General features: G+C 37.6%; 1 protein-coding gene across 6 annotated transcripts in view; it reads right to left on the reverse strand.

Annotated features, from left to right (window-relative positions):
- PPARG (peroxisome proliferator activated receptor gamma) overlaps positions 1–16,275 on the reverse strand; it is a 123,018-nt gene extending 106,743 nt beyond the window's left edge. Inside the window, exon 1 of one of the 6 annotated variants that reach the window (XM_019732688.2) lies at positions 15,941–16,275. The gene's annotated coding sequence lies outside the window, so the exon portion shown is untranslated. Of the gene's footprint in view, positions 1–14,904; positions 14,992–15,127; positions 15,687–15,940 lie in introns of those variants that run through there. The other 5 variants (XM_074312974.1, XM_074312973.1, XM_074312975.1 and 2 more) reach the window with 5 other exon arrangements.
- Positions 16,276–19,821: the final 3,546 nt, after the last annotated feature.

A 19,821-nucleotide genomic window follows, 5' to 3' on the forward strand; every position in this document is an offset into this window, starting at 1 on the left:
TCAACAAGCCACTATGCTTTACCAGAATTCATGACATAAGGTCTATTGACCCCCCTCTCCCAATTTGAGGATTAGTGATTCAGTAATTTTTCTAAAAAAATCAATCAAAATCCATTTATAAGTTATAACCAATTTTATGTAGTCTCAGAAAGAGGAACATAAACATTGTGTTCATGTTAAATTCAGAATAAAAACATCCCTAATGTAAAGTATGGTGACTATAATTAATAACACTGTATTGTATAATTTAAATTTGTTAAAAGAGTAGAACTTAAACATTCTCACACACAAAAAAGATAAACATGTGAGGCGATGGTTGTGTTAATTATTTAGATGGAGGGAATCCTTTCACAATGTATACATACATATATTAAGTCACTACAATATACACTTTTAATATCTTAGAATTCTATGTGTCCATTATATCTCAAAAAGGGGAAAAAAATCCCTACTTCATCATTTGATTAGCAGATAAAAATACATTTCATTTCCAAATTATAATTAGAGACCTAGCCAAAGACAGATGCTGGGAATTGGGAAACAGAAAAGGAGTCATCACAGAGAGAGAAACAGAGGCAGAAAAAGAAGGAAAAAAGAGAGATGGAATATGGGACACTCCAGGAATGAAACAAAAGGTGGAAAAGGAAGGAATAAGAACTAGAGCTAGAGCAAAACTACGGAGTATATGGAAGGAAGGAGAGAGGAAGAAAGGAAAGAAGCTAGAAAGGAGAGGCCCAGAAATCCGGATTAGTCAGAGGTAATAACTTTTGCCACTATTTAAGCTCATCTATTATTCACTTTGAATATAAGCATCAGAAAGAGTCATCACTGGTATTTTAAATATTATGCAGAAATTAATAAGCCACCAAAATTATTTAGCCAAAAAGTTTTCACATTCGTAATCACACATATATACTAATACCTTCAGGAAACTATCTTTGTTTTTCTCTAAACTCACACTCACATTTTCCTACTTCCATGCCTCTGCTCATACTATTTTTCCACTTGAAATGCTTTGTCCACCATCACCCCACATTCAATGAACAATATTCAATATATATTTATTGTCTACCTACTATATACCAGGCACCACTCTAGGCACACTTCAAAAATTTACACATATTTTCGTGAGAAGTATATGTTGTTTTAATAATACACAATGAAAATGGGCTATTTTAACAAAATATTCTACTAGACTTGAAGTGAAATGAATTTTTCCTCTTCAGCTAAAGTTCTTCTCCACCTGATACCATAAGCACTAAAATAATCCTATGAAAATAATGTCTCTTATTTAAGAATTCCTCCAAAATATAGTGAGGATATCACTCCTCTTGAAATCTAAGTTCTCCGTACCCTCCAAAGTGCAATTAATCTGTGATAATTCAAGTTGCTAAATGTTGACAATAACAGTTTGAAGCTCGTCATAACCAAGTCAAATAAGCTGAATAATCAAAGTTATTTGAACTTTCACCCACATCAAAATGGAATCACAATGACATTCCCAAAAGGCTAGTCATGCCTGGTCTTGATCAACCACGACATTACATCACAGGAGCAAGAACAAATGACTTAAAGACCAGCAGCATGACTGTGATTTACGTAACTCACTTCTGCAGAAATTTGCATGACTTGCGAAAAATATCACGCGGAAGAGGAACTTACTATAAATATTAAAATTGGAAATAAATGACGGCTGAGAAAGCATTAAAGAATAGTACTCTCTTTAAAAAGAACAGGAACTAACTGTACAGATATGTTTAAAATAGAACTTGCATTCAAATTTAGGGAAATGTAATTACAAGTAAGGATGACAATGGCCAGACGCTTAGTAGGCATTGGTGTTCCAACATTGTCAATTACAAAGGAAATATGTCCTACTAAGTGAATATTACAGAACAGAGAATCACGGCACCTTTGAGTTGAAAGGGACCTTGGAAGTCACCTAGTTTGTTTCTCCTAGCAAAGCAAGACTTCTTGACAGATGGTCAGACTGCATGAGTGTCTACTGACGAAGCACTCGCTTTCCCACCACTCGACAACTATAGTTATTAGAATGCTTTCCTTATTCTGAGCTGAAGTATGCCTCCTTTTAATACCTAGAAATCCTTTGACAAAGGACTGTGTATGATGCAGGAAGCTTCATAAGGGAAGGGACCAGTCTGTCTTGCATTAGTGCCATCAATCCAGTGGCTAGTACAATATGGGGCACATAGCAAGCATGCCATAAAAATGAGTAAATGGCTGATGACCACCCTACATGTTCCAGTCACTAACTCCACTTACTTCGTCCTTTAGGGCAGTGGTGCTCTAACTCTGGGATGAAGGAAGTTTTCTTTTCTTCTCAATGCATTGTGGATACTTTTAAAATGCAGAAAGGCAAAACCTTGCACTTGACGGTCGTGACAGTATAAAAGCTTTCAAATGCTGAGCCTCAAATCTGTACTTACCTCGTGCCAAGTCAGTAACTAACTTCATGAGGAGCATTGGTCCGCAGGCCGTACTTGGAGTATCACTCACTGCTTTAGAACGTGCCTCACATTTTCGCTTCCTCTTCGCTCCTACAGGCCCTCCTCATGTTACATCCAGATTTTGCAACAGCCTCCTGACTGCTTTCCCTGCACACTACTGCCGGGTTAATCTTCTGACTAAATCATCTCACTCGTCTTCTCAAGACCTGGAATCTCACCACTCCTTATAAGATAAAATCCACACTGCTTTGCCTGCATTCCAGGCCCTTTCTCATCTTCCCTAAAATCTGCATTTCCAACCATATTTCTCACTAACTTACCCACAGGTCCTACCCACATCCAACGGGTTGATCTCTGCCAAGTTTCCCCCAAATCCATGCTTGTTCACTAGTGACCAGGATTTGTTTCCTTACACTGGAAATTCTTTCCCCCTCCTCTTCAGCTATCTCAAATCTTTAACCTTTTTTTTTTTAGGTAAAATTTGCAAAACATAAAAGTAACTACTTTAAAGTGTACAAGTCTGTGGCATTTAGTACATTCTTAAAGCTGTGCAACCATCACCCCTACCAAGTTCCAAAACATTCTAATCACCTCAGAAGGAAATCCTGTGCCCATTAAGCAGTCACTCCTCTTCCCCCTTCCCGAGGCCCTGGCAACCACTAATTTGCTTTCTATCTCTATGGCTTTGCCTATTCTGGACATTTCATAGTAACAGAATTGTACTTGGATTCCCTTGCTTTTTTTTCCGTATTATTTTTTAGTTTTGTTTTTTTTCCCCCAATAAGGTTACTCTGTCCATCCCTGAACTTATGAAGTCAAGTTCGACTCCTACCTTCTCTACAAGACTTTTCCTGGGTATACTCTCTGCGCCACACTGATCTTGCCATTCTCTGAATTTCTGTAGCGTTTGTTTTCTGCCTTCCTTATTTGAGTCCTGGACCATATACTGCTTTGAATTGTTGGTTACAACAATTAACTGGACCCCTTTTTGATTCATGTCGATTACATGCTCCTAGACCCAGGAGCTTTGGCGTGTCCCTTTGTGTCTGGAACCTACTTTAACATGTATGCAATTCACTGTGTGCACCCATATATGAATAAGTAGTAAGTTAAGAGAACGGAAGTATGGATCATCCATGAAAGCTTCCACCTGTTTCAGTTTTTTGTCCTTCCTTCTATCATGCTCTATCCTCAACTTCCCTTTGCTTCTCTCTTGGTATTGTATCTAGTAGGGCACTTCTTTGTCCCAGTAGGAGATGAACAGATGTGGCTGTAGGAGGATGATGGCAGGATGCCCAAGGGTGGAGAGGGTGCAAATGCCCTGCCTTGATATTCTGTTAACAGACTCCTACCTTCGTTCTACATCCACAGATGAAGGCCTACAGAGAAGAGTGGGTGTGCAGAGATGTCACAAGTCCACATAAAAAAAAGGTTTGTCTATTTGCTTTGCTTTTATATGTAAATCAGTCTTTGGTATTTTGATTTGAAGTTGCTCATAAACCGGTATCTACCTTGTAAAAGGAGATTAACTATTAAATAATTATGATAATACTTTGATTCACATATGAAATAGCTGAGCGATTACATTATTTAACATATTATAAGCCAACTATTATAATAGACCAGAATTTGATAATGTTTTATCTAACACTTAACAAAAAGTTTGAAAGGAAACTAATTTTATTTTATGCATAAGGAATAAGTCTAAATAACATTTCCTACTGCACAGTACTCTGAACTCTTCTCTAGCAGTAGAAGCACTAAACAGAATTTGTTACAGTTGCCATTGGAAGGCTCCAAACAAGAATGTAAAACAGTGTGCTGGCCCTTAGGCCATTTAAAACCTGTTCTTCTGACCATAACAACTAAAAGATCCAACATAGAATGCTGAAGTCTATAATTAACATTTTTTTCCCTTTCATATCCCATTTTGCCGCTTTAGAATAGCAAAATGGAAATGTCTTCTGGCACTAATTTCATATCACTATGTATCATTAAAAAAATGTTACATAAAATAGAAATTAACATTTTAAAGAGTAATTTAGGGAATTCCCTAAAAATTTGGAGAGCTGGAACACTGAGAATCTCATACAAGTGATACTGAGAAAGCAAAACTTGTCCTCAAAATCAAATCCAGTTTGGAAGTATTTATAAAGTACGTATAATGCACCCAGCCCGCTGTGTTACAGGCTGTGAATTAGGGAAGGTGTGCAATGCATATATATGTAAGAGGAATAATAAGAAATACAACATTCATTCCTATCCATTAGGAATTAACATTGTTGCCTGGTACCCAGAACTTGAACATAGAAATTGTAAGATATGACAGCATATATAATGTGCAGTGTCCACATCAGATTACATGTCAGAGGAGGCCTGCCTTCTGTTTTACTTTAGCTAACATTAAAATTAGTTTGCATTTTCTGAATTCAAAAGCTGGTGGTCAGGGTAAATATATCACATACACACATGTTGTATCACAAAGGAAATCAACCTGACATTTAAAAACTGAATGTGCATAGTAAGAACAAATTAACTGGGTGTGTGTATTGCACTTTGTGAGGACCAAAGACCGTCCCAGCAGGCATAGTGGGATACACAGCATGAATCGTGCGAATGGCCTAACGACACAGCCATGTCAACATGCTGTGCTCAATCACTTAGTCATTGTCTCAGATTTTACTGAGCTGGGGTTATCTGCCTGCCTCACGTTAGATGCTGGTTCATTTACTCAGTCTCTGTGTGGCGTCGCCACACTGAAAATGCACCTGACTCACCATCTACAAGGCCATGTTTCCAGGTGGGCAGATACTGTGTCCCATAGAAGGATATCTAGTGCTGCAAAGCGACTGGTCATTCAATAAATGTGGATAGAGTTTGTGGAATTGAATAAACGGTGGTGAAATTTGCAAAATTTGAAAGTTTTGGCTATATCCGGATTGAGTCGCACTGTAATATTCCATGCCACTGTATATATGAAAATCAATTCCATTTAACTTCATATGAAGTCCTTCAAAATTTATTTTCCTCATCTTTTTTCCCCCAAAAGTTTCACGTTCAGGATTTATTCTAAGTGGTCAATAAGATATTTTCTGTCTATTTAAAAACAGAACTGAAATAATAGACAATTTGATTTTGAATATACGAATAGAAGTTGGAAATAACTATAAAATTAATTTGACCAAAGGACAGTCACCTGAAATAGGATCTGTGTCCCCTATTGCTGAAATATTATATTCCAAAAATGGGGAAGTTCTTAATAGGCTTTTAAAGGAAAGTAGCTAACTTTATTTCCCAGGGGAAAAAAGTTTGTTTGTTTGTTGTTTTTTGAATTTTAATGGGCTAGTCCCAGTGAACTTGTTTTACATTTTTGTTAGGTGTAAATAATTTTTTATAAATAAAAGTTGTGAACTAAATTGACTTGGATAGTTCACCACTTAAATACATCTATTGTGAGAGCATTATAAAATAAATAATCCTTCTGCAAAGTGAATAATCACCTTGTCATTTAGATTTTCAAGAATAGTAATGCCTTATTAACAAAGGATGCATTTCTATCTTCTTTGTTAATAACTTTATTACAGACGGAGAAGTTATGTCATAAATACATTGTATATAAGATACAATATATATATGTAACCCCAAATAATATAATACTAAGAGAGCAAGAAAAAATAGTCAAGGATACAGGTTTTCCCCTACAACATGCTAACTCAAAGACAGCCACCCAGCTCAAGGTTGGCCTCGCAATGCCGCCGACACACAGGCCTGGGTCAAGACTGTCCCCTCCTGAGTCACCATCTCTTCCACTAATGTTCTTGTTAAATCTATATAACGATAATCGTAAACTCCTGGACAGACGGAATTTATCTGTCTTGTTCACTGCGTTATCCGCCTTCTCTAAAACAGCTTTTGGCACAAAGTAGGTGCTCAATAAATATCGATTGAATAAATACAGCTTCAGTAAAAAGAAGCTTCTCAGATGTGTTCTAAGGTATCATCATATCAAGTCTGTATAACCCACAAACAAATTCTAAGAGCTATAAACTGAATTTTGTTAGCTGAGGTTTGCCTTGGGCTGTATTAGGATTAAATCATCAAAAATGGCAGAAAGAAGAGAGAAATATTTAGTATAGCTGATGTGAAATTTCTAAAAAGCGTTTAGGACTTTGTTTTTATTTAGAAAAAGTTTATTCTCACATCATCAGGCTGATACAAATTTCTCAAAAAAAAGTCCCAAATTAAAGTGACAAGAAAAATGTAACCTGTAATCTGGGTCAAAGGCAAAACTACTTGATTTTCCCATTGGCATTTCTAAAACAATGCAACAGAAAAAAGGAAAAATTAATTCAAAAGCCATTTCTGTGTGTGTTGTACACATGCGTGTGCACATAGATATATAGATAGACATATATAGACATATAGATATATCTTTTAAAGTGTTCACTCACAGGTCTGACTAGATTTGGGGACACCTCTACTCACTCGCTATTTTAAATCTCTTTTTATTTTTTAAATTATTATCACAGATTATATCAAGGTCTCATAATGACCATTTGTAAGTAGTAGAAGTTTACTTTCACATGCTTCTGCATTAGCTCTTTCTGATTACAAGTTCAGCATTCTGTCAAGAGTTGGAAGGCCAAATAACTCTATCATGAGTTTATTTAGTTTTAGGGAAAAAAAATATAATAGATATACATATTTTTCTTAAAAAATTAAAAGAGGGTGACTTTAAAAATATAATCCTGGAAACTATTTTTCAAAGCTCTGTTGGTCAGTGTATACTAAAGATAAAAAGAGAACACAGGTCCAGAAATCAACAAAAATCAAATCTTAGGTATGGCTGACAAAACTAAGAGGCTGTCACAGAGATGGGATATTCTTCCCTTCCAAATTGAGGCTAGTCAAGCAAAGAGTACAGCAAAACACAATATGTGAAATAAAATTAATTATGAAATAAAACTGGGTACAACAAAAGAGATTTCATGCAGTGCCTTCCGTTATCTTCAATGGCTTTAAAGGAATAAAATCGCTAAAAGAATCTCAATGTTTAATTTACTCTTTGCCTTGATTTTTACTGATCAGGGTCATAGACCCATTTTAAAAAGCTATATATGTATGTTTTTAGTTATAGAATTAATTTTATATTACTGGCTAAACTTTGGAAAAGAGAAAAATATAGAACCAAAAAAAAGGCCCTCCATAACCTCACTGTTTTAATATAACTGTCATAATTTTTGTATATTCCCTTCCAGACTTTTTCATATACCTATGTCTATACAAGGTTATAATCAATAGTGCGCATACATTTTTATGCTACTTTTTAAAATTTAATTTCAGATTTGCTATAGTTTTCTAAGTCATCATTGATAATTGTATCACATTTCACCTAGTAATTACACCATAATTTACTTAACCATTCCCCTGCTGTTGAATATTTAAGTTACTTCCAAATATTGGTTCCTATAACAATGCTTTTATGAAAGTTTTTGTGTATGTGGCTTTTCCTATATCCTCCATCTCTTTGGAAAAAGTTTCACAAGTGGGGGTATAGCATCAGAGTGTGCGATATACTGCCCAACTGCTTTCCAAAGAGACTGAAGTAAATCATAGTGACATCAGAGATATACAAGGGTACAAGTTTTTTCAATTCCAGAATAACAGAATTAAAAAAAAAAAAAACTATCAACAATCCCTAGGAAACGTTTATTTTCTATTATTAAACTTGCATTAAGGTTTACAAATCCGTATCCTGTATGTCTGTTTAATGTGAATCTTCTAGGGGTGGAGCATCCTTGGTGAGCTTATAAAATCCAGTCTTAGAAATAATACTCTGAACTTGGAGATTCGGGATCCTAGGCAACCATTCTAAGGTGAGAAGAACCAGTGACGCTTGGACTAAGAAGTGAGCCAGCTAGCTTCTCTTGACACAAGCTTATTGACAACAACACTGAGCTTCTTTAAGTAATAAAATGTCAAACCAAGAGGGGTAATTTAATATGATGATCCCAAGAGATTCTACCCATGGGGAGAATATGACAAAGAACTTAAGTGTAGGCAAGGGTAAGGCCTACGAAAAATAATCCAAACTAACCAATGGGCTCCAGGCTATCGGATTGGATGCAGGGATCACCTCGGGTGAGGGGTTCCAAAACAGTGTACATCAGAACTCTCTGCACAGCCTGTTAAAGCACATCCCCATAGTTTCTGATTCAGTAGGTCTGCGGTGGGGCCAGAGAATTCGCATTTCTATCAAGTTCCCAGATGATCCTGATGCTGCTGGTCCAAGGACCATACTTTGAGAACCACCGCCTTGGAGAACCACTGCCTTGGAGAACCACCGCCTTAGACTATTTCTGTACACTTATGAAAATGTGTGAGTGCCTATATGTGCTGTACGCTGTGCTATATGCTGGAGATAGAAAGAATAAAACCTAGTTAGTACCTTTTTTAAGAAACGGATAATCTATATTTTTGTAGACATTGTACTACTCTAGTTCTAAAAGCCAACAATTTGGACCTTGTTGAAAACCAAGTTAAAAAATATATTATATTGCCTTTAAATAAAGCCAGGATGTTTCTAATTAGTTCCAAATGCTTTAGGAAACATGTAGTAATCCCGCATTGGCAAATGCCTGGGTGTTTTCCTCACTCTCCTGGATTTTACTGACATATGCAAATAATTTATTAAAGTACCTTCTTCATTTACACGTACACCATTCATACGTTTTCTCTTTCATAAACTCTATCCTCTATATAAAACAAGAGAAAGAGTTGATATAAGTACTTTTCTATATATAATCAAAATTTTGGTAATTATCAATTGACAGAAAAGAACGGCATTTAGTCAGGTAAGGCTGGGATTCTGTGCTGTAGATGCAGACTTCAGCGATCCTTTGGAAAAAGTGAATGACAAGTAAGCAACATGCTTAGTCATAGGCCTGTGGGTGGCCCCTACCTACCTGTTAAACACTGCCTATCAGCTGATTCACAGAATTAATGAACTTGCTTTTGAGGTGGCTACTAAGCTTCTATTTCTAACATAGATGTGTTGGCTTGCCATACTATTTTTGGCAAAAAAATAAAGCATGTATGAAATTTTATGATCTGTTGATCGGCCAAAGTATTAAGCATTACTTATACTTCTTTGCCATGTTTTTTTCTGATGAGATTGAAAGAGTCCTCTCATTTCAATTTATTAGAAAACTAGTTTAAAAGTCTGGACGAATTAACTCATGCACAGACGAGATAATTTGTCTAACATTGCAGAGAAAATAAAAGACAGAGTGAGAGGTAATATTCAGATATTGGATTACATTAACCAACAACTAATTCATAACCTTAATTTTGATAACATTTCCTAAGTAAACTGATAATATTTGGGAATAACAACTTGTTTTCTTTGAAAAAAAAATGGTTCAAGGAAAAACTACAAATTGCGTTGACTTTTAGGAGAAAAATAAAGGCATGTATGGGAGAATACATTCTTTCCTATCACTACTATGTCAAATGGATATCTTCATATTTAGTTTCATGAAGGCTGGTTTGTGGAGAAATTGGGACCTGAATCACTTTAATTTTACTTTTCCTTATCCCAATCCTCTCTCAAACTCCAAATGTGTTTTCCATTCCTTAAAGGCCTTGTTTTCAGGTAGCAAGGAAACTAGGAACCAACCTGTCAAATTTTTGCTGATGGTGATTTAAAGAATTAACTTTGCTAGAAACATTGGCATCTTGAAAGCAGACTCTAAACCTCTAAATGACAAAGGCAGTTTTAAAGGTGGAATGACAGCCAGTGGGAGTGGGGGTCAAAGTTAAGGGGTTCTTTCCAGCATTTCATCATTGCACTCTGGCAGTCTGACAGGTATGTTTCCCCATTGCCTTCACTATAAAGGAAAGTTTATTCCTTAAACATACAGGATGAGAATATTCTCTTTCCATTCACTTTCCCAAAGGCAACTTAGAGAGCCAGAGAGAATACCGGTGCAAAGTGGCAAATTTTAAATGTAAAGCTAATCTAAAATTCTATGATGTCACCAAGGAGCAAGATGAATTGTTAGAAACCAACCTTATATTTCAGGTCTCTGCACAGTAACTACGTAACCTGCTGATAGTGGGAGTTGAGCATACAGAGATTCTTAGACTCCCACTCAGGGTATTTCCCTATTTTTCTACCTCCCTCATATCTGCCTCCTTATCTGCGGTAAACTGTGAAGGACTTCTCACCCCAAGTTTGTACTAATCTGAACTCTTCCCAGAAGGTCAGAAAATTTGTCTCAAAAAGCCTTAACTACATATTATAATTCTTCTAGACGAGTCCACAAATTAGTTTCCAAAAAACCAAAACTAAGTTAAAACTGGCAATGAATTTGTTTTCTAAAATCAATGCGGTGGAATAAAAATGTTTCCTAAACAGATACTGAATCCAACCAAACTAAACCATTATATGGTCTAGTTTAAATTCTGACCATAAGGTTTTAAATTTCTATTTTAATTGATTCGTGTTGCATGAATTGATGACTTCATCTCTTTCCTTTATATCTGAGAAATCGCAGTAGGGTAAGGAAACTCATTGCACCCTGTCCACAAACAGAGTTTCAAGTTGAGAATGGGCCTGGTCACTGGAATACCTGAGGGTACAGCAATGACTGAGAAAAGCCCAACCTATACCATTCAGGGAGTAGAAGTTCATGCCTCTCCCCACTCCCTACCCCAAAGGGAAGCCACAGGAAAGTGGACATTCACCTGTAGTCACTGCTCTATGCCTTTCTTTACTCTCTGTTTCCCCTTCCTTTCAATTATGATCCCACTTGAGCTTTATAGCTCTATATTCCAGGAACATAATGGAATTCTGGCTTGGAAAAACGTCCCTTACATTCTTGCACAGAAGACAATTCATAATAAACATATTAACAATTCACATGGAGAAGTTAAAATTTATGATGCATGGTTAACTATATGCTTTCCTAATTACGCTCTACTAGTAAATTGATGGGTTATTAGGGGCATATTCACGTTGCAAGCCACTAAAAGCCTATTTTTTGGTTACAGCTTGTTAGAAAGACACCCAGTTTTTATGACAAGCATAAGTCACTATTTAGTTTTTTAGGCTGTAATACTAAACTATATTTCGATCTAAAGGATCACAGCCCTCATTATACAACAAACTTGTTCCCGGATAAATTATAATATATACTCAGAGGGTGCACCATAAATATATGCACAGAATAAAACTTTATATATAAAAAAAGCACAATCCGTGCCTTCTAGACACATTAGACATACAATACTGACACAAGAGGGTCAATGTTATGTCTACTATAGGACTTGCAAACATATCAATAAACCAGAAATAATTACTAGGCGGATTTTTATCCAAAGTCATCAGGGAATGATGACAATTTAAAATCAAATAACAATGAAATATTTCCAGAAGCATTTTATAAATTGATCACCACAGGGCAAGCATTATCTTCAGTTCACTCTTAAGAATAATCTCAAAATTAGTGCTAGGGTGAACTATTAACAGTTGTAAAAGAGTTACTTATACATAATGCAGACAACTATGAAGGTTCTCTTTAAAATATCTGCTCAATTAAATTCAGGGCCAACGTCATAGCATTTAAGATACACAGGTTGCTGATCAAGTCTTAAAAATCATACAAAAAAAAACACAAAAAAACGCACAGAACAATAACTGCAATACTTTTCCCATTTCACAGATGAGGAAATGGAGAGTTGGAAAGAATAAGAGACTTGCCCCGCTATAATAACTGAAACAGTTAAAAATGTAAACACTCATATACTGAATTAAATATTTAGTATTAAAATATTGGTGTGCATTGAAGAAAAATATTAAGATTATATAAACCCATTTTTTAAATAAAAAATAATTTAAGTATATACTATTATTGGTGATAGTTGGTGTCTTAGTATCTACAAAAATTTCGCCCAAAATATGGCCTATTGTATTTGAGCCGATTTCCTTACAAGAACCTACTTAAGTATTTCAGGTAAATAAAAATTAAAACATGATATTTTTATTAAATAAGCTTAAAACATATGCCATATAACTCCCCCAAATCTACCTCTGCCTTGTGATAAAATACAAATAGTAAATAAGAAACCCCCAGGAAGATTACAAATAATCTTAAATTTAAAATTTTCATCTAGAATGCTGTGAAACTACCTGAAGTATGATATGTTGGGGCTATCTACGCTTGCAAGATGGTTTTTCACAGATCTTACTGTACATTTGTGAAGTCAAATCGATCAGTTTTAAAGGACCTTTGTAAGCATTTTACATCGCTGCTCTTTTTGTTACTGTTTAGTCTTAATAGGGAGAAAGGAACAGCTCAAGAGTCAACTACCCTAACGTGGGAATTTGCTAGGAAAAAATAAGAAAAGTAAATTAGAAATTCAGTTTAACAGTTTTTAAGGCGGGGAAGGGCGTATGTTTACGCTTATAGACTGGTGTCTTAAATGTTCTTGATTAGTGATTCAAAAAACATCCTCTACAACTAATATTTATTTAGTGGAATCCTATGAGTCCAAAAACTTGTTCTAGTACATTTGCCGCACCTATGATATATATTATATTTCCAAATTCAAGTGACATTGAATTCAGCAAACCACTCACAAATTAGAATGACTAACATTTTCTGTTCTATTCATTGGGCATATGTAGAGCCTACGAAAGAAACAAAAGTATGGGCCAGAATATATGACATTTGTAATGTATTATTTTAACATTTTTTTCCTATTTCACGAAAGTCTCTAGTTATTAACAACCACTTCACAATTTAAAAACGAAATGCATTATTAATACTTGCATATGTTTTCATAGCAGTGCCGTTCACACTGCTATTACACGCATGATTATCTTGATAATTAAAGTTAGTGGCAAGCATCCTTATTTTCAAAGAATTACAGAGGAGAGAAAATAGGTATTTGCTTATAGTCATATTACTTACTAATTAAAAGCAATTAGCCATGAGCAGCAGTGCATTTCTAATGCAAATTCCTACAGTAACACTTTTTCTCTTGTACAAATTTTAATATATAGGGATAATATAATTTTATGTCACAGGGATTTTGAAATTAACATTGTGATTTTTAAAAATGATCATTTCTTTTAAATGTAAGTCTGAAATATACAAAGAAATGAACAGTAAGGAAACTAGTCTCTTCAAAGAAAATAGTGTATTTAATTATTTAAAATACCAGTTGCAGTTTTAATTTTAAAAATACATTATATTCTTTTAAATTTAAGAATGAAAAAACCGTGATCAAAAAACTTAGCTTGAAATTCTCCAACCTTTATACTTCACTGATGGCATGCTTTTACAATAGTTATTGCAAAAGCTACAAACCAACTTAAATATGAAAAAAGAGTTTTGATTAAAAAATTAAATCACCAGTTATTTTTCTTCCAGTAAGAAAAGGCTGAGCAGTCACTAGTTAATTCTAAGGTGTTTTAATTTAAGATATAATTATCAGCAAGCGGAGTATCAGATATCATCAAATTTAAATAAAAGAGAAAAATTATGTGAAGTACACAGTAAGACAAAAACGGATGGTTTTGTAACAGACTTCATTGCTTGGCTAACACATTAGTTTTAAAATATTGTATATTAAAGAATCCTATGGAACATATATAACCTCCAGAGTGAATCTGATTGAAAAATAGACAACACAAAAATTGTTTTAAAACTTGAATAGGATCTTTTGAAATAGCACTCCACATGCTAACTGGGAGTATCAATGAGTATTTTCTATAAAACTTGTATAGGAGTGGAAGTTATTTCTTTAAGAGAGAAGCCACAGTGAATGTCTATGTTAGTCTCTATACCAGAGGGTTTTCTAACTCATTTAGCAGCATCAGGTTGGTTCTACTTTCAGCCAGGTATTGAACACTTAGCCCTAAACAAGGAAGGCTGCCACAGAACACCTGAGATCTGTCGAACATCTACTCAGGTCCTTTGAAAAGTAAGTTGGTCATTGTTCTCCCAATAACTCATTACAATTTGTTTCATGAATGATAAAAACACCTAACATTAAAACTGTACTTCAAAATCGAGTTTCTCCAGCAATAGGTTTCACACAACTCAGTTCATCATCTTGCTCGGTTTTGTTTTCAGATGATAATTTACACAAATTAATTTTACATTTTGTCCCCAAGCTTAAAAGGAGGAAAAGAAGAAAAACTTTAGCTTCTTCATGACACACTACCGTTTTGCTTTATTCTCCTGAAATAATTTTTCATTTTCCCAACCATTATCCTCAAACTCAAGTGAATTAGATTCTCACCGTAAAACAAGAGCACAGCAAAATAATAACGATATAGTATAATTAACCATCATCGTCATCTTGCACATTTTGGACACATCACCAAAACATTTGAACAAAATGCAGTTACAGTGAGCCGACTCACCTAAGCACTGGGAGTTAAGAAGAATTAGAAATGCAGCCTTCTGATTCACCAGCAGAGGTAAAGGCCCCTTCTTTACCTAACTGACCTTATATAAAAGCAGCAGATAGGTTACTCCCAGTTTCTGCCTCCTTACCTTAGGCTCCTCCCCAAATACCAAGGCATAAAGTACCACGACTACACACCCACCTTGCACCCCCTACACTGAGGGACCATGATTACCTACCTCGGTTAGGCTACAAGTGCAGTAGTAAAGCTTGTGCGGACGAGTGGGGGCCTGCAACACGCTAACACTCGCTTTCCGAACAGGGGATGAGAGGGGGCCGCACTCTTCATCCCCGACGACCCTGGGGGCTCCAGCCCACACCCCCAGCCCTCCACTCGGCTCAGAGTCAGCAGAGAGCTTAAGGGCACCGGGCTGGGTGACCCCAAGGGCTTCCCTCGCTTAACTGTCACTACGACCCTACACAGCGATCGCCGCCTGGGTTCTGCAGACCGAGCAAGAGGACTCCACGGCCGCCAGACGGCCACGCACGGGATCCCGCGTTTCTACCCCAATGTCCCCCGCGAGCCGCTCCCGGAAGCCTGAGCACCTCCTCGGGTGATCGGAGGTCCCGGGTCCTCTAGGACCTCCACCCAGGGCAGCTCAGGACGCGAGGGCTCGCGTCTCCTGGGGCGGGACCGCCGCTCTCTGGCGCGCCTCGCGTGCAGCCCTTGCCCTCCACCGCCGCGTTTGCTCGCGCTGCGCCGGGACTTCTCGGGGCTCAGTCCTCAGCTCCGGACCTGTCATGCCCTGTCCCCGCGGACCGTGACCCCTCTGCCCACGACCCCTCAGCCAGAGACCCCTTTAGCGGCGACCCTTCAGTCCGTCCGGGTCCCCTCTGAGCGAGCCCTCAGCCCCCGCCAGCTCTCAGCATAGATAGACCCTCCTCGGTCCCGGACCCCTCTGCGCGCCGCCTTCCTCCGCGTCCCCTCGCCCCGCATCTCCCGCCCCGAGGCCCCGTGGGCCGGAGCGCCCCCCGGGCACCCTGATTCTGACCTGCGGCGGCGGCGGCGGCGTGGCGCCCCGCTCTAGTGTCCCGGCGGCTGACCGAGCGCCCCAGGCGGCTGCTCCGCAGGGGCCTGGAGTGCGGTCGACTCCGCCTGCCCGAGGCCGAGCGGGGCCAGGGGCGGGCGCGGGGTGGGGGCGGCGGGCGAGCCGGCAGGGAGCGGCCCGCGGCACCCGCGCCCTGGCGCACAGTAGGGCCCCTAGCCTCCGGGGCTGCCTTTTCTGATCGCCTACTAGGCGTCCAGCCCCGTTTGTTCCTCACAATCACCGCTGGGAGGCGGCCCCGAATGGTCCCATTTTACAGAGAAGGGCCCCGGGCGAAGCTCAGAAAGATGCCCCGGGTCACGTTAGGGTAGAGCCCGGGATGTGGGGTTCCGGAGCCCGCCCGCCCTCTCCAGGCCAGTGTGTCTCGCCTTTCGCAGAGTGGTCTGCGAGATTCCCACCCGCCCCGCAACTGCTCTTTTCAATGACATTCTTTACAAAAAGTAGTTAAAAGCATACTTAAGATCACCTGGTTTTTATCTGATATCCCAATGGTGCTGCACACTTTCAGCGCCCCCCTTTTTCATTTGTAATTCAAACGTATTCATTAGTCAGAGTGACAGAGTTTTAGCTTTAATCATTCAAAGTATTTCTTAAACTCATTAACATAATTTCTTGAATTATTTTAACAGTGTTCCTTACATGGAGGGACCCGGACACTGGGGTAGAGGTGAGATGCTAGGTGTGGGAACGTCAAGTTTTCAAGTTTGAGAAGGGGGGCATGCTGCGTCATAAATCTACAGGGTAGACCGTGGGCAGCGTGTTTTCCTGCTGCTTTCTCCATCAGACCCATTCAAAGAGGGTTGACAGATGTCCAATCAGAAAGCCTCTGGCCTTCCGGACCTGAGGCCTTACTTTCTTTGCCTTCTAACAATTTCATTTACTACACGTCCTGTTCTAGGCCTGGCCCTCCCAAAGGGGAATAAAATCCCTGATTTCAAGAACCGTATCAATTACTTGTCCAGGATGCTCTCTAGTCCTTTAGCATCTTAATTGTTGGGGATGCCTACCTAGTTCTTTGCTCTCTAATGCAGAATGCCCTCATTTGTAGTTTGAAGGAATTTTTTGTGAGGATGAGTACCATTTCAAAGAAAGTTCAGAGCTTAAATCAATAGGTGTGTATCTTTCCACTCATCTCCTAAAATAAGAGGCTAGGGGCCACAATTCTGTTATAGGGACTTCAAAGAAAACCATTTTATTGACCACTGAAAACCCTGTTTCTTTGCCAGCAATTTAGGTAGTCAGGTTGAGGTGGCTCAGCATTCTACCTTCAGGCCTGGAAGTGCTGCATGCATCCTACTTCTTGATCATTCCAGAGTTCCGATCTGCTCTTTTTTTTTTTTTTTTTTTTTTAAATAACAGCTTTATTGAGATGTAATATACAAAATCTAAAATTTAAGTACCATACATTTTTAATGTACAATTCAATGATTTTTACTTTATTGACAGAGTTGTTCCACCATCACTATCATCTAATTTTAGAACATTTTCAGCACCCCAGAAGAAACGTCCTACTCATTAATAGTCACTCCCCCCCCCCAACCCTAGACAACCACTCATTTCTTTCTGTCTCTATAGACTTATCTATTTTGGACATTTCATATAAATGGAATCACACAAGGTCTTTTGTGACTGGCTTCTTTCACTTAGCACAATGTTTTGAGGCTCACCTATGTAGTAGTAGCATGTATCAGTATTTCAATTATTTTTATGGCCAAATGCTATTCTATTGTATGAATATATCACATTTTGTTTATTCATCCATCCGTTGATGAATATTTGGGTTGTTTACACTCTTTGGCTATTAGGAATAATGCAGCTATGAACGTTCATGTCCAAGATTTTGTGTGCATATATTTTTCATTTATCTTGGGCATATACCTCATTGCATAATTTCTGAGTCATATGGTAACTTTATGTTTAGTTTTAAAAAAACTGCCAGCCTGTTTTCCAAAGTGGCTGTACCATTTTACATTTCCAGCAGCAATGTATGAGGGTTTCAATTTCTCCGTATGTCTGTCAACACTGTTGTCTTTTTTATTTTAGCTAACTTAATGGGTGTGAAATGATATCTCATTATGGTCTTGATTTGCATTTTCCTAATGACTAGTTATACAAGCATCTTTTCACATGCTTACTGGCCATTTGTGTATCCTCTGAAGAAACATCTATTCAAATCCTTTGCCCATTTTTAAATTGGGTTATTTGCCTTTTTATTGCTAATTTGTAAGAGTTATTTATAGTATATTCTACATACAAGTCCCTTATCAGTTATTTAATTTGCAAATATTTCCTTCCATCCTGTAATTCTTTTTTTCTCCATGGAGTCATCTGAAGCAAAAGAGTTTTCAGTTTTGGTGAGATATAATTTATCTATTTTTTCTCTGAATGGCATGTCAGTGCCTAACCTAAAGCCATGGAAATTTATTCCTAAGTTTTCTTCTGAGAGTTTTATAGGTTTAACTCTTACATTTAGGTCTGTGATCCATTTTGAGTTAAAGTTTGTGTATGGTATGAGGTAGGGCCAATCTGCTTTCAGTGGGGAAAATTTGAATTGAACAACACTGACTAAAAGGAATCCCACTGCAGGGAACTCATAACCAGTGCAACATTTTAGAGTTGATTTGAATACTTTCTAAATTCCCTTCCAGATACAAAATTTTGTCATTTTAAAAAAAGTGATCTATAGTTACTGAAGCCTATAGATGTAAGAAGCAATATAAATTGAAATAGTATAAATCTGTATTTTAAACTATTGGCCTTGATCCATTGGTGGCTTATTAAATCAGTTCAATGGGTCATACCCAGCATATTTTTTTTTATGTCAAATAAAGAGGAACAAAAGAGAACAGAAACTATTGAATTAAAGAAAGTGTTGCTTCATAACTTTTGTGTTATACATGCATGTGCATTTGTGTGTACCACGAGTTGGTGTAAAATGTGTTTCTTAACCACATTTTAAGACGTTGGAATAACACTGTATAAACTACAGTTGCAGATTCATTCATTCCACAAACATTTATTGAGTACTTATTTTGTGCCAGACCTTCTGTTAAGTGCTGGGGATAAAATGATACACAACACATGGTCTCCGCTCTGCAACAGTATACATATGCAGTCTGATCCATATGGAGTTGCTAGGGACAGAAGATTGTGCCTTGGTTCAGTTTTCCCCAACCACAGGGATTCCCTCAGAATATTGATGTTTGGTCCGGTGGCACTTAATTTTTGTAATTAATGCTCAGTTGTTTATTTCAGTTGAGATTTGCCGATACATTTACTTTTCTTCCAACTAGGGGAACTTTGTTCCCAGGTTCAGAATTGCATACTATGATTGTTATATTGGGAAGGAAATACAGGCCTGGTAGTGGAAGTTTTACTCCCACTATATTTAAACTAGTCCCACTGACAGACCTCAGGTATTTTAAAATTCTGGCATATTACTTTTTAAGGGAAACATTTTAAATCATGTCAAAAATTTTATTTCCTAAGGATTCAGCAAAATAATGTTGGCATTAATAGTGATATTTAACCATTTTGCAGATGAGTTTAGGAAAATTAATGTGCTATATTTCCAGTCATTCAGTCGAGTCACTTATCGACAGCAGCCGTGTACAATCGTGGCTCTGATATTTGTTCCTCCTCTTTATCTGAGATACCATTTATCAGTCTTTAGACACCATAAATTCTCAGGAGATTTAGAAGATTTAATTTAAAATTTAGAAAAGTATAACCAGTTCAACATGCTGGACAGGTTAAACACACACATTGACATTCACAAATACATCTACTGTTTGAATGCCTCTATTATGTTCCCACACATGATTTTT

Source organism: Rhinolophus sinicus, linkage group LG10 (genome assembly GCF_036562045.2).
Source record: "Rhinolophus sinicus isolate RSC01 linkage group LG10, ASM3656204v1, whole genome shotgun sequence".
In the NCBI taxonomy this organism is placed as follows: domain Eukaryota; kingdom Metazoa; phylum Chordata; class Mammalia; order Chiroptera; family Rhinolophidae; genus Rhinolophus; species Rhinolophus sinicus.